A 10,892-nucleotide genomic window follows, 5' to 3' on the forward strand; every position below is an offset into this window, starting at 1 on the left:
CTCCTTTGCTCGTGTCCCCCGTATCACATCCTGGGTGGCTGGTCCTTGGACATCCTCCATCTCCCAGTGCTGGGTCAAGTCAGCAGGCCTAAGCTTTATTTGTGGGGATGCAAGCAGGGTCTAGAGAAAGGACTGAGGCATAGACGCTCTCAAAGCCCCTGTACTGATTGCCAGCCAAAGAGAAGACTGTTTTGGGGACACAGAGAAGCACAGGAGGGAGGAAGCAAACAGAGTCTGAACCAGATGAGCTGGTGGCCTTTCCAGGTCTCGGTGGTGTGGGCTGCCCGCCCCTGCCCCCAGGCATGTACATCAGTGACACGAAGACCCTTGCAGCCAGATGTGGCTGGACCCACTGTGTCACCATTAGCTAGACACATGCTTGGTAGATCTATTAAAAAATTAATGCTTATACCAGGTGATCTATTAATAGGTATTCCTTGTAAAAATGTAAACATTACATGCATGCTAAGTCACTTCAGTCACATCCTTGTGATCCTATGGACCGTAGCCCCCAGGCTCCTCTGTCCATGGGATTCTCCAGGCAATAATACTGGGGTGGATTACTTTTGCCTTCTCCAAGGGGAATCTTCCCAACCAAGGGATCAAACCCAGGTCTCTCACATCTCCTGCATTGGCAAGTGGGTGCTTTTTAGCACTAGCACCACCTGGGAAGCCCTTAAACATTATGGATCAGGTTAAAGTCTGCTTTGATCATCACCTGTGATGCTGATCCCCTCCACAGAAAATATTATCACATTTTCCAGAGTCCCTGATTATGTACCTGTAGAAAACATACAGCCTCATGAGGTGAGGGTTGTTCACAACCATGGTACCCTTATGCATTTAGATACATGTCAGCACAACAAGAGGAAACGTATAGACTGTCCTGTGGGGTGACAGTTTACATACATGATATCCTGGAAGTATAGTTTTGCCACTTGCTTTTGTGTGTTGAGCAATATATTGGAAGACTTCCATGTCAATGTATTTAGATTTCATGCCTTGTAACTAACTAACTGCTAATTCTTTAAATGTTCTTACCTCTTGCCTGTGCAGAGTCAGCCTCTTCTGCCAGGCTGTATACTTGCTGAATCAAAGGACAGGAGCTTGCTTCATCATCAGTCTCTTCAGGGTGTCCAGGGTAGCCAGGCTGGGCCCTGCCTCCACAGTCCCTGAGGTACCCTCCACAGTCCCTGAAGTACCCTCCTGAGACAGGCTGAAACCCGGGACCCTTTGCTGCAGTGCTTGCACCGGAAGGAATGTCTCCTTGAGCAATGGATTACGAAGAAGCTATGCCTGCGTGCACAGTCACTTCAGTCATCTCCAACTCTTTGCACCCGCATGAGCTGTAGCCCTCCAGGCTCCTCTGTCCATGTGATTCTTCAGGCAAGAATACTGGAGTGGGTTGCTGTGCCCTCCTCCAGGGGATCTTCCCCACCTAGGAAACAAACCCATATCTCCTGTGTCTCCTGCACTGCAGGCAGGTTCTTTATCCACTGAGCCACCTGGGAAGCCCCACGAAGAAGCTATAATGGACTACAAACAACCATGTGCATGCGCATGGTGGTCAGTCGCTAGGTTGTGTCCAGCTCCTTGGGACCTGGATAGACTGCCGCTCCCAGTCACCTGTAGGCTCCTCTGTCTGTGGGATTCTCCGGGCAAGAATACTGGAGTGGGTTGCCATTTCCTTCTCCAGGGGATCTTCCCGACCCAGGGATTGAACCCACGTCTCCTGCATTGCAGGCAGATTCTTTACCACTGAGCCTCCAGGGAAGCCCGGTGCATGCACAGATGGGGCAAATAATGGACAATAAAATACAAAGTGTCAAAACTCAGCTTCTGCATCTGAGCTGTTGGGAGCAAAAGCAGAGGACCGCACTGTGATCTCTGCACACAGCACCACCCAGACCACCCAAGACACTCCTTCGGGCCAACCGGATCCACCCCCACTCTCACCCGACTCAGGGAGCAAGCGGGAGCACCTGTTGCTTGCTTTCCCCTCGCTGGTGCTGCAGGGTGTGTCTTGATAAAGGCTTGTCAGAACTTCTCCTCTTGCCTTTTAGCCATTTCTCTTGATTAAGGACTCCGAGAACCCTGACCGGTAACTCCTCGGTTTGGGATGTGCTGCACGCACCTCTCCTGGTCTTGGCTTTCCTAAAGAAAACCTGTGGACTTTTCAGCGTCTGCAAGGCCAGCCTGGAAAGCCCTACCTGGAGTCTCAGAACCAGTGACAAAGAGGCAGTGATGACTGTCAGTCGAGGAAACACAGTCCTCCTGTTTTGTTTTACTGTACTTTTTATTTGCTCGGAGCCTGCCAACAAGGTCAGCTCTAGAAACACAGCATGTTATTCTTTTTCACTTGGACTCTGCACTGACAGAGGTGGCAGCTGAGAGGCTAAAAATGCCAGCAAGGGGTTTTGCCAGTGGTCAGCTTGGTTTACAGGCTCTGGAGCTTCCTGTTTTACGAAAGTTTTCATTCGGGCACTGGACCAGCTGTTCAGAAAGACTGGAACCACCAGGGGAGCTAGTATTTTGTTGGTGACTTTTCCCAGATAAAGTCTGGAGTGTCTATATATTCAGATTCATACATTTCCTGACAGTGAAACTAATTCGATCCTAGAATAGGCCCCCAAGAAAATAATTCAGCTTCATCCCCCTCTCACCTCCTCCTTTTGTGGTGGAGAAATAGAAAGTGTATTCTTAGAACATTTTCCTAATTTTCCCTTTTTTTCTTCTTGGGATGGAAAATAAAAACCTCAGATTTGGCTGCTAAATGTATTCACCTAGCAATTACTTTTTCTTTTATTTTCATTTCTAACTGGTGTTTACCAGTTCCAGTTCTGCCTTCTTTTTGTGTCTTCTTTAAAAAGATATTTTTTATGTCTTTATTGAATTTGTCACAGTATTATTTTCATTTTATGTTTTGTTTTTTTTGGCCCAAGGCATACGGGATCTTAGTTCCCTGATCATAGATAAAACCCAAACCCCCTGCATTGGAAGGTGAAGTCTTACCTAACTATTGGACTGCCAGGGAAGTTCCTCTGCCTTCCTTTTCTTTTATCATCTTTCTTTCATATTGTTTGGGTTGGTTTCTGCTCCTCTGGTTATGTTCATGACAAACTTACTATGCCATTTTCATTACTGTTTAGCTCTGGGTCCCAGTGTCTTCTGAACTTTGGGATTAGCCCTTTAATCTTTTCTTTTTGATTTATCATAACTGGAGGATAACTGTTTTACAATGTTGTGTTGGTTTCTGCCGTACATCAGCATGAATCAGCCGTAGGTATACGTATGTTTCCTCCCTCCTGAACTTCCCTCCCACCTCCCACTCCGTCATCCACCGCACCCCATGTTGTCACAGAGCACCAGATTTGAGCTCCCTATGTCATACAGCAAATGCCCACTGGCTAATTATTTTGCATATGGTAGCGTGTATGTTTCAAATCTACTCTTCTGTATGTCTTCTTTGGAGAAATGTCTAAGTCTTTTGCCCATTTTTTGATTGGGCTGTTTGTTTTCCTGATGCTGAGCTGTATGAGCTATTTATTGTTGTTCTGTTTCTAACTCATGTTTGACTCTGCAACTCCATGGACTGCAGCACGCCAGACTCCCCTGTCCTTCACTATCTCCTGGAGTTTACTCAGACTCATGTCCATTGAAATCAGTGATGCCATCCAACCATCACATCCTCTGTCACCCCCTTCTCCTCCTGCCCTCAATCTTTCCCAACCTCAGGGTCTTTCCCAATAAGTCGGCTCTTCACATCAGATGGCCAGAGTATTAGAGTTTCAGCTTCAGCATCAGTTCTTCCAATGCATTTTCAAGGTTGATTTCCTTTAGGATGAACTGGTTTGATCTCCTTGCTGTGCAAGGCACTTTGAAGAATCTTTCTTTCTATCAGCCCTTTAATCTTCTCTCCTCTTTTCTCTTTGTTGATTCATTGCCATTGTGAGTTAATGAAAATATGATTCTTCTGCCTGTGGTAAGTCCCAGTGATCACTGTTAAAACCTTTAGCAACTGGAATTTTAAGTCTTTGATGTGTGAGCAGTAAGGTATTAAAGATGATAATATTCAGGCAGAAAAGTAACAGCAGGGCTTCTGCATTTATTAAAAAATTACATCTTTCATTTCCTGAGAGTACCGGTGTTTAACTGCCTTGGCAATGTTTAAACTTTCCAGCAGTACTGGTGGGAAACACCCACCACTGGTATGCTTCTGAGAAGTAAAGAGGCACTAAAATTGTGATTTTGATGATGGGTGGCAATTACAAGCTATTTTTGGTCTAGTTTTTCGAGGAAAGTCTAGGGAAGATTCTTTCAGTACCATGAATAGCCACGATGGATCCCAACAGGGTACTGTCTTTTTGAAAGATGGCATTCCACCAAGTTCTGTTAAGGATTTGTGGCTGATTTTTATAGTGATAAATGCTGCTTTATCATATCTTGACTGCAGTTGAATTTAGCTGCACATGGCTCATGCCAACTTCATTATTGTAAATGTAAATATAGTATGTAATTTAGGTCAACTTTCTTGGTTTAAAAAGGTCATGTTAATTCTTACAAAAATTAACATCACTGGGATTGCCCTGGTGGTCCAATGGTTAAGACTTCACCTTCCAAGGCAGGGGGTGTGGGTTTGATCCCTGGGTTGGGGAGCTAAGATCCCATATGACTCATGGGCAAAAAATCCAAAACATAAAACAGAAGCAATATTATAACAAATTCAATAAAGATTAAAAAAAAATTTATGTCACTGACTCTGAAATAGCAGGCTCTTTTTGCATCGGAGGCACTGGTCCTGGGAAAAAGAGAAACTGCTTTTTTCTTTTGAATTAAGAAGATGGCTTTAAAGTTTATTAAAAATGAATACTTAAAAAAAAATTCAAGCTTACTGATTACAAACATTATGCCCATGGTTGAGACATCATTTAGAACATAGGTAGATATAGAAAGTGTTTAAGATCAATTAGTTACTCAAAGCATGAAAGGATATCTTATATTAGGAAAAGTGCTGACGATATCACAATTGTGGACTAAAACATTGCTGTTGAGCTGCTCATTGAGCCTGTTCCTTCACCCTCTTGGATGCACCACATTTCCCAGCATCCCTTGGAGTTAGGTATGGATCTGTGCCTGAGTTCTGTCAAATGGAATGTAGCTGAAAGTGAAGCAAGCCAATTCCCCGCTCAAGCCATATTTTCCTGTCTGCAGGTGGTTGCTCTTTCTCTCTCTGCCTCCACCTGCTGGCGGGGTGCAGAGAGATCTGGAGGAGAATCTGAAGCCCTGACAGACAGCAGAGTCATCAGACAGACAGAAGTGAGGGGTGCTTGAGGACTCACTTGGCAGGCTACCGCAGGCTACCTCAAGAACATCTGCATTTGTCCTGTGAGTGGCAATGAAGTAAAGAAGTCGCTCGGTCTTGTCCAATTCTTTGCGACCACATGGACTATAGCCTACCAGGCTCCTCCATTCATGGGATTCTCCAGGCAAGAATACTGGAGTGGGTTGCCATCTCCTTCTCCAGGGGATCTTCCCAACCCAGGAGTTGAACCCAGGTCTCCCGCATCGCAGACAGACACCTTACCATCTGAGCCATCAGGGAAGCGTGGAAACAGATTTTAGAATACTCAATTTTAAAGAAAAATCATTGGAGTATAGTTGATTTACAGTGTTGTATTAGTATCAGGTGTACAGTCAAGTGAATCACTTATACATATATCCACTCCCCACGGACAGAGGAGCCTGGGGGGCTATAGTCCATAGGGTCACAAAGAGTCGGACACAACAGAAGTGACTCAGCACTCACTTTTTAGATTCTTATCCCTTATAGGCCATTGCAGAATATTGAGTAAGAGTTCCCTGTGCTGTAAGTAGGTCCTTATTAGTTACCTATTTTCTATGTATGAGCTACTAAAATTTTGAGGATTGTTTGTGACAGCAGTTAGCCCCCTTGACCAACACTGATAGCAAAAGGCATTTGATAAAATTCAACACCTACTGCCAATTTAAAAGAAATTGTCAAATAAAACAGGATATTTCTATTGTTAAAAATACCTCAGTTCAGTTCAGTTCAGTCGCTCAGTCGTGTCCGACTCTTTGCGACCCAATGAATCGCAGCACGCCAGGCCTCCCTATCCATCACCAACTCCCGGAGTTCACTCAGACTTACGTCCATCGAGTCAGTGATGCCTTCCAGCCATCTCATCCTCGGTCGTCCCCTTCTCCTCCTGCCCCCAATCCCTCCCAGCATCAGAGTCTTTTCCAATGAGTCAACTCTTCACATGAGGTGGCCAAAGTACTGGAGTTTCAGCTTTAGCATCATTCCTTCCAAAGAAATCCCAGGGCTGATCTCCTTCAGAATGGACTGGTTGGATCTCCTTGCAGTCCAAGGGACTCTCAAGAGTCTTCTCCTACACCACAGTTCAAAAGCATCAATTCTTCGGCGCTCAGCCTTCTTCACAGTCCAACTCTCACATCCATACATGACCACAGGAAAAACCATAGCCTTGACTAGACGGACCTTAGTCGGCAAAGTAATATCTCTGCTTTTGAATATGCTATCTAGGTTGGTCATAACTTTTCTTCCAAGAAGTAAGCGTCTTTTAATTTCATGGCTGCACTCACCATCTGCAGTGATTTTGGAGCCCAAAAAAATAAAGTCTGACACTGTTTCCACTGTTTCCCCATCTATTTCCCATGAAGTGATGGGACCACATGCCATGATCTTCGTTTTCTGAATGTTGAGCTTTAAGTCAACTTTTCCACTCTCCTCTTTCACTTTCATCAAGAGGCTTTTTAGTTCCTCTTCACTTTCTGCCATAAGGGTGGTGTCATCTTGCATATCTGAGGTTCTTGATATTTCTCCCAGCAATCTTTATTCCAGCTTGTGTTTCTTCCAGTCCAGCATTTCTCATGATGTACTCTGGATAGAAGTTAAATAAGCAGGGTGACAATATACAGCCTTGACGTACTCCTTTTCCTATTTGGAACCAGTCTGTTGTTCCATGTCCAGTTCTAACTGTTGCTTCCTGACCTGCATACAGATTTCTCAAGAGGCAGGTGAGGTGGTCTGGTATTCCCATCTCTTGAAGAATTTTCCACAGTTTATTGTGATCCACACAGTCAAAGGCTTTGGCATAGTCAAGAAAGCAGAAATAGATGTTTTTCTGGAACTCTCTTGCTTTTTCCATGATCCAGCGGATGTTGACAATTTGGTCTCTGGTTCCTCTGCCTTTTCTAAAACCAGCTTGAACATCTGGAAGTTCACGGTTCACATATTGCTGAAGCCTGGCTTGGAGAATTTTGAGCATTACTTTACTAGCATGTGAGATGAGTGCAATCGTGCAGTAGTTTGAGCATTCTTTTGCATTGCCCTTCTTTGGGATTGGAATGAAGACTGACCTTTTCCAGTCCTGTGGCCACTGCTGAGTTTTCCAGATTTGCTGGCATATTGAGTGCGGCACTTTCACAGCATCATCTTTCAGGATTTGAAATAGCTCCACTGGAATTCCATCACCTCCACTAGCTTTGTTCATAGTGATGCTTTCTAAGGCCCGCTTGACTTCACATTCCAGGATGTCAGGCTCTAGATGAGTGATCACACCATCGTGATTATCCGGGTCATGAAGATCCTTTTTGTACAGTTCTTCTGTATATTCTTGCCACCTCTTCTTAATATCTTCTGCTTCTGTTAGGTCCATACCATTTCTGTCCTTTATTGAGCCCATCTTTGCATGAAATGTTCCCTTGGTATCTCTAATTTTCTTGAAGAGATCTCTAGTCTTTCCCATTCTGTTCATTTCCTCTATTTCTTTGCACTGATTGCTGAAGAAGGCTTTCTCATCCATTCTTGCTATTCTTTGGGACTCTGCATTCAGATGCTTCGAAGTGAAGTCACTCAGTCGTGTCCAACTCTTTGCGACCCCATGGACCATAGCCCACCAGGCTCCTCTGTCCATGGGATTTTCCAGGCAATAGTACTGGAGTGGATTGCCATTTCCTTCTCCAGGGGATCTTCCCAACCCAGAGATCAAACCTGGGTCTCCCACATTGTAGACAAATGCTTTACCGTCTGAGCCACCAGGGAAGTATTCAGATGCTTATATCTTTCCTTTTCTCCTTTGCTTTTCGCTTCTCTTCTTTTCACAGCTTTTTGTAAGGCCTCCCCAGACAGCCATTTTGCTTTTTTGCTTTTCTTTTCCATGGGGATAGTCTTGATCCCTGTCTCCTGTACAATGTCACGAACCTCTGTCCATAGTTCATCAGGCACTCCTTCTATCAGATCTAGGCCCTTAAATTTATTTCTCACTTCCACTGTATAATCATAAGGGATTTGATTTAGGTCATACCTGAATGGTCTAGTGGTTTTCCTTACTTTCTTGAATTTAAGTCTGAATTTGGTAATAAGGAGTTCATGATCTGAGCCACAGTCAGCTCCTGGTCTTGTTTTTGTTGACTGTATAGAGCTTCTCCATCTTTGGCTGCAAAGAATATAATCAATCTGATTTTGGTGTTGACCATCTGGTGATGTCCACGTGTAGAGTCTTCTCTTGTGTTGTTGGAAGAGGGTGTTTGCTATGACCAGTGCATTTTCTTGGCAAAATTCTATTAGCTTTTGGCCTGTTTCATTCCGTATTCCAAGGCCAAATTTGCCTGTTACTCCAGGTGTTTCTTGACTTTCTACTTTTGCATTCCAGTGCCCTATAATGAAAAGGACATCTTTTTTGGTTGTTAGTTCTAAAAGGTCTTGTAGGTCTTCATAGAACCGTTCAACTTCAGCTTCTTCAGTGTTACTGGTTGGGGCATAGACTTGTATTACGGTGATATTGAATGGTTTGCCTTGGAGATGAACAGAGATCATTGTGTCGTTTTTGAGATTGCATCCAAGTACTGCATTTTGTACTCTTTTGTTGACCATGATGGCTACTCCATTTCTTCTAAGGGTTTCCTGCCCATAGTAGTAGATATAATGGTCATCTGAGTTAAATTCACCCATTCCAGTCCATTTTAGTTTGCTGATTCCTAGAATGTCGACATTCACTCTTGCCATCTCGTTTCGCCACTTCCAATTTGCCTTGATTCATGGACCTGACATTCCAGGTTCCTATGAAATATTGCTCTTTACAACATCGGACCTTGCTTCTATCCCCAGTCACATCCACAACTGGGTATTGTTTTTGCTTTGGCTCCATCCCTCCATTCTTTCTGGAGTTATTTCTCCACTGATCTCCAGTAGCATATTAGGCACCTACTGACCTGGGGAGTTCCTCTTTCAGTATCCTATCCTTTTGCCTTTTCATACTGTTCATGGGGTTCTCAAGGCAAGAATACTGAAGTGGTTTGCCATTCCCTTCTCCAGTGGACCACACTCTGTCAGGCCTCTCCACCATGACCCGCCCATCTTGGGTTGCCCCATGGGCATGGCTTAGTTTCACTGAGTTAGACAAGGCTGTGGTCCTTATGTGATTAGATTGACTAGTTTTCTGTGATTATGGTTTCAGTGTGTCCGCCCTCTGATGCCCTCTTGCAACATCTACCATCTTACTTGGGTTTCTCTTACCTTGAGCTATCCCACGTTGAAGGTCAGGAAGGGCGGTGGTGAGGAGATACCCCTCATCCAAGAAAGGAGCAGCAGCTGCACTTTGCTGGAGCAGCGGTGAAGAAATACCCCACGCCCAAGGTAAGAGAAACCCAAGTAAAAATAACTACTTTATATCAAATGCCAACATTGTTATCTATAGGCATTTTCATTCAAATAAACAAGAATACCTGCTACTATTCACTATTAATGATTACTGGCTTCAAGATCAAGTTAGTTAAAAGGTGAGAAATGAAATTATCATTATTTGTTACAAAAAGCTTACTTACCTAGAAAAGCCAGGAAAAATCAACTATAAAATTATGAGGGCCTAAAAATTATTAATATATTTTCTATGACCTTTAAAAAGCAAATTATATATCTTCCAATGTAGGAAGATTGCATACATAATTTCAAAAATTGCATAATTTCAAAAAGAGTCATGAAAACAGGAAGGTACTACAAAATGCTCTGTGAAATTAAAAATGATAGCCAAAATAAAAATTCAACAGGAATTTAGAAGATAAGCTCGAAATGTTTTCTTAGAGAAACATTTCAAATGTTTCTTAGAGAACAAAAACTCAGACATGAACAAAAGGAGAGGAAAAACAGGAAAACTGGAGCATCCATCTACAGTGTCCAGCAACTTGATGAAAAGGAATGCCATCGACAGAGAGCCAGCAGAGGGGAGGAACTTATTGCATATATAATTAATGAGCATTCCACTGAATTGAAATGACTAAAGCCCATGCTTTATTCGGATTTTGTTAGTTTTTTATCTAATGTAGCTTTTCTTTTCTAGGATACTACATTACATCATGTCTCCTTAGCTCTTCTTGGCCGTGACTGTTTTTCAGACTGTTTTTGATGACCTTGAGAGTTTTGAGGAGTACTACTGGTCAGGTATTTTGTAAAAACTCCATCTGCCTAGATTTGTGTGACTTCAGAAGTCATGGCTCGAGTGGTTAGAAATTTGGGGGAGGCAGGTCACAGAGGTCAAGTGCCGTTTTCAGCACATCATACGAAGGGTACGTACTCTCAGTATGACTTATCACTGCTGATACCGACTTTCACCTGGTGGAGGTAGTGTGCATCAGGGGAGGAAGTCACTATGTTCCGATGAGACTGAAAGAGTGGAGGGTTTTATACTGCATGTCAAGGGTAGTGTGTCTTTATAAATCAGTTAAACACCTAGGAGTGTGATTGCTGGATCATATGGTAAGACCACATTTAGCTGTGTGAGAAATTGCCCAAATGTTTTTAAAGTGCCTATACCATTTTGCATCCCATCAGCAACAAATGAGAGCATCCTCAG

This window comes from Capricornis sumatraensis, chromosome 11 (genome assembly GCF_032405125.1).
Source record: "Capricornis sumatraensis isolate serow.1 chromosome 11, serow.2, whole genome shotgun sequence".
Classification (NCBI taxonomy): domain Eukaryota; kingdom Metazoa; phylum Chordata; class Mammalia; order Artiodactyla; family Bovidae; genus Capricornis; species Capricornis sumatraensis.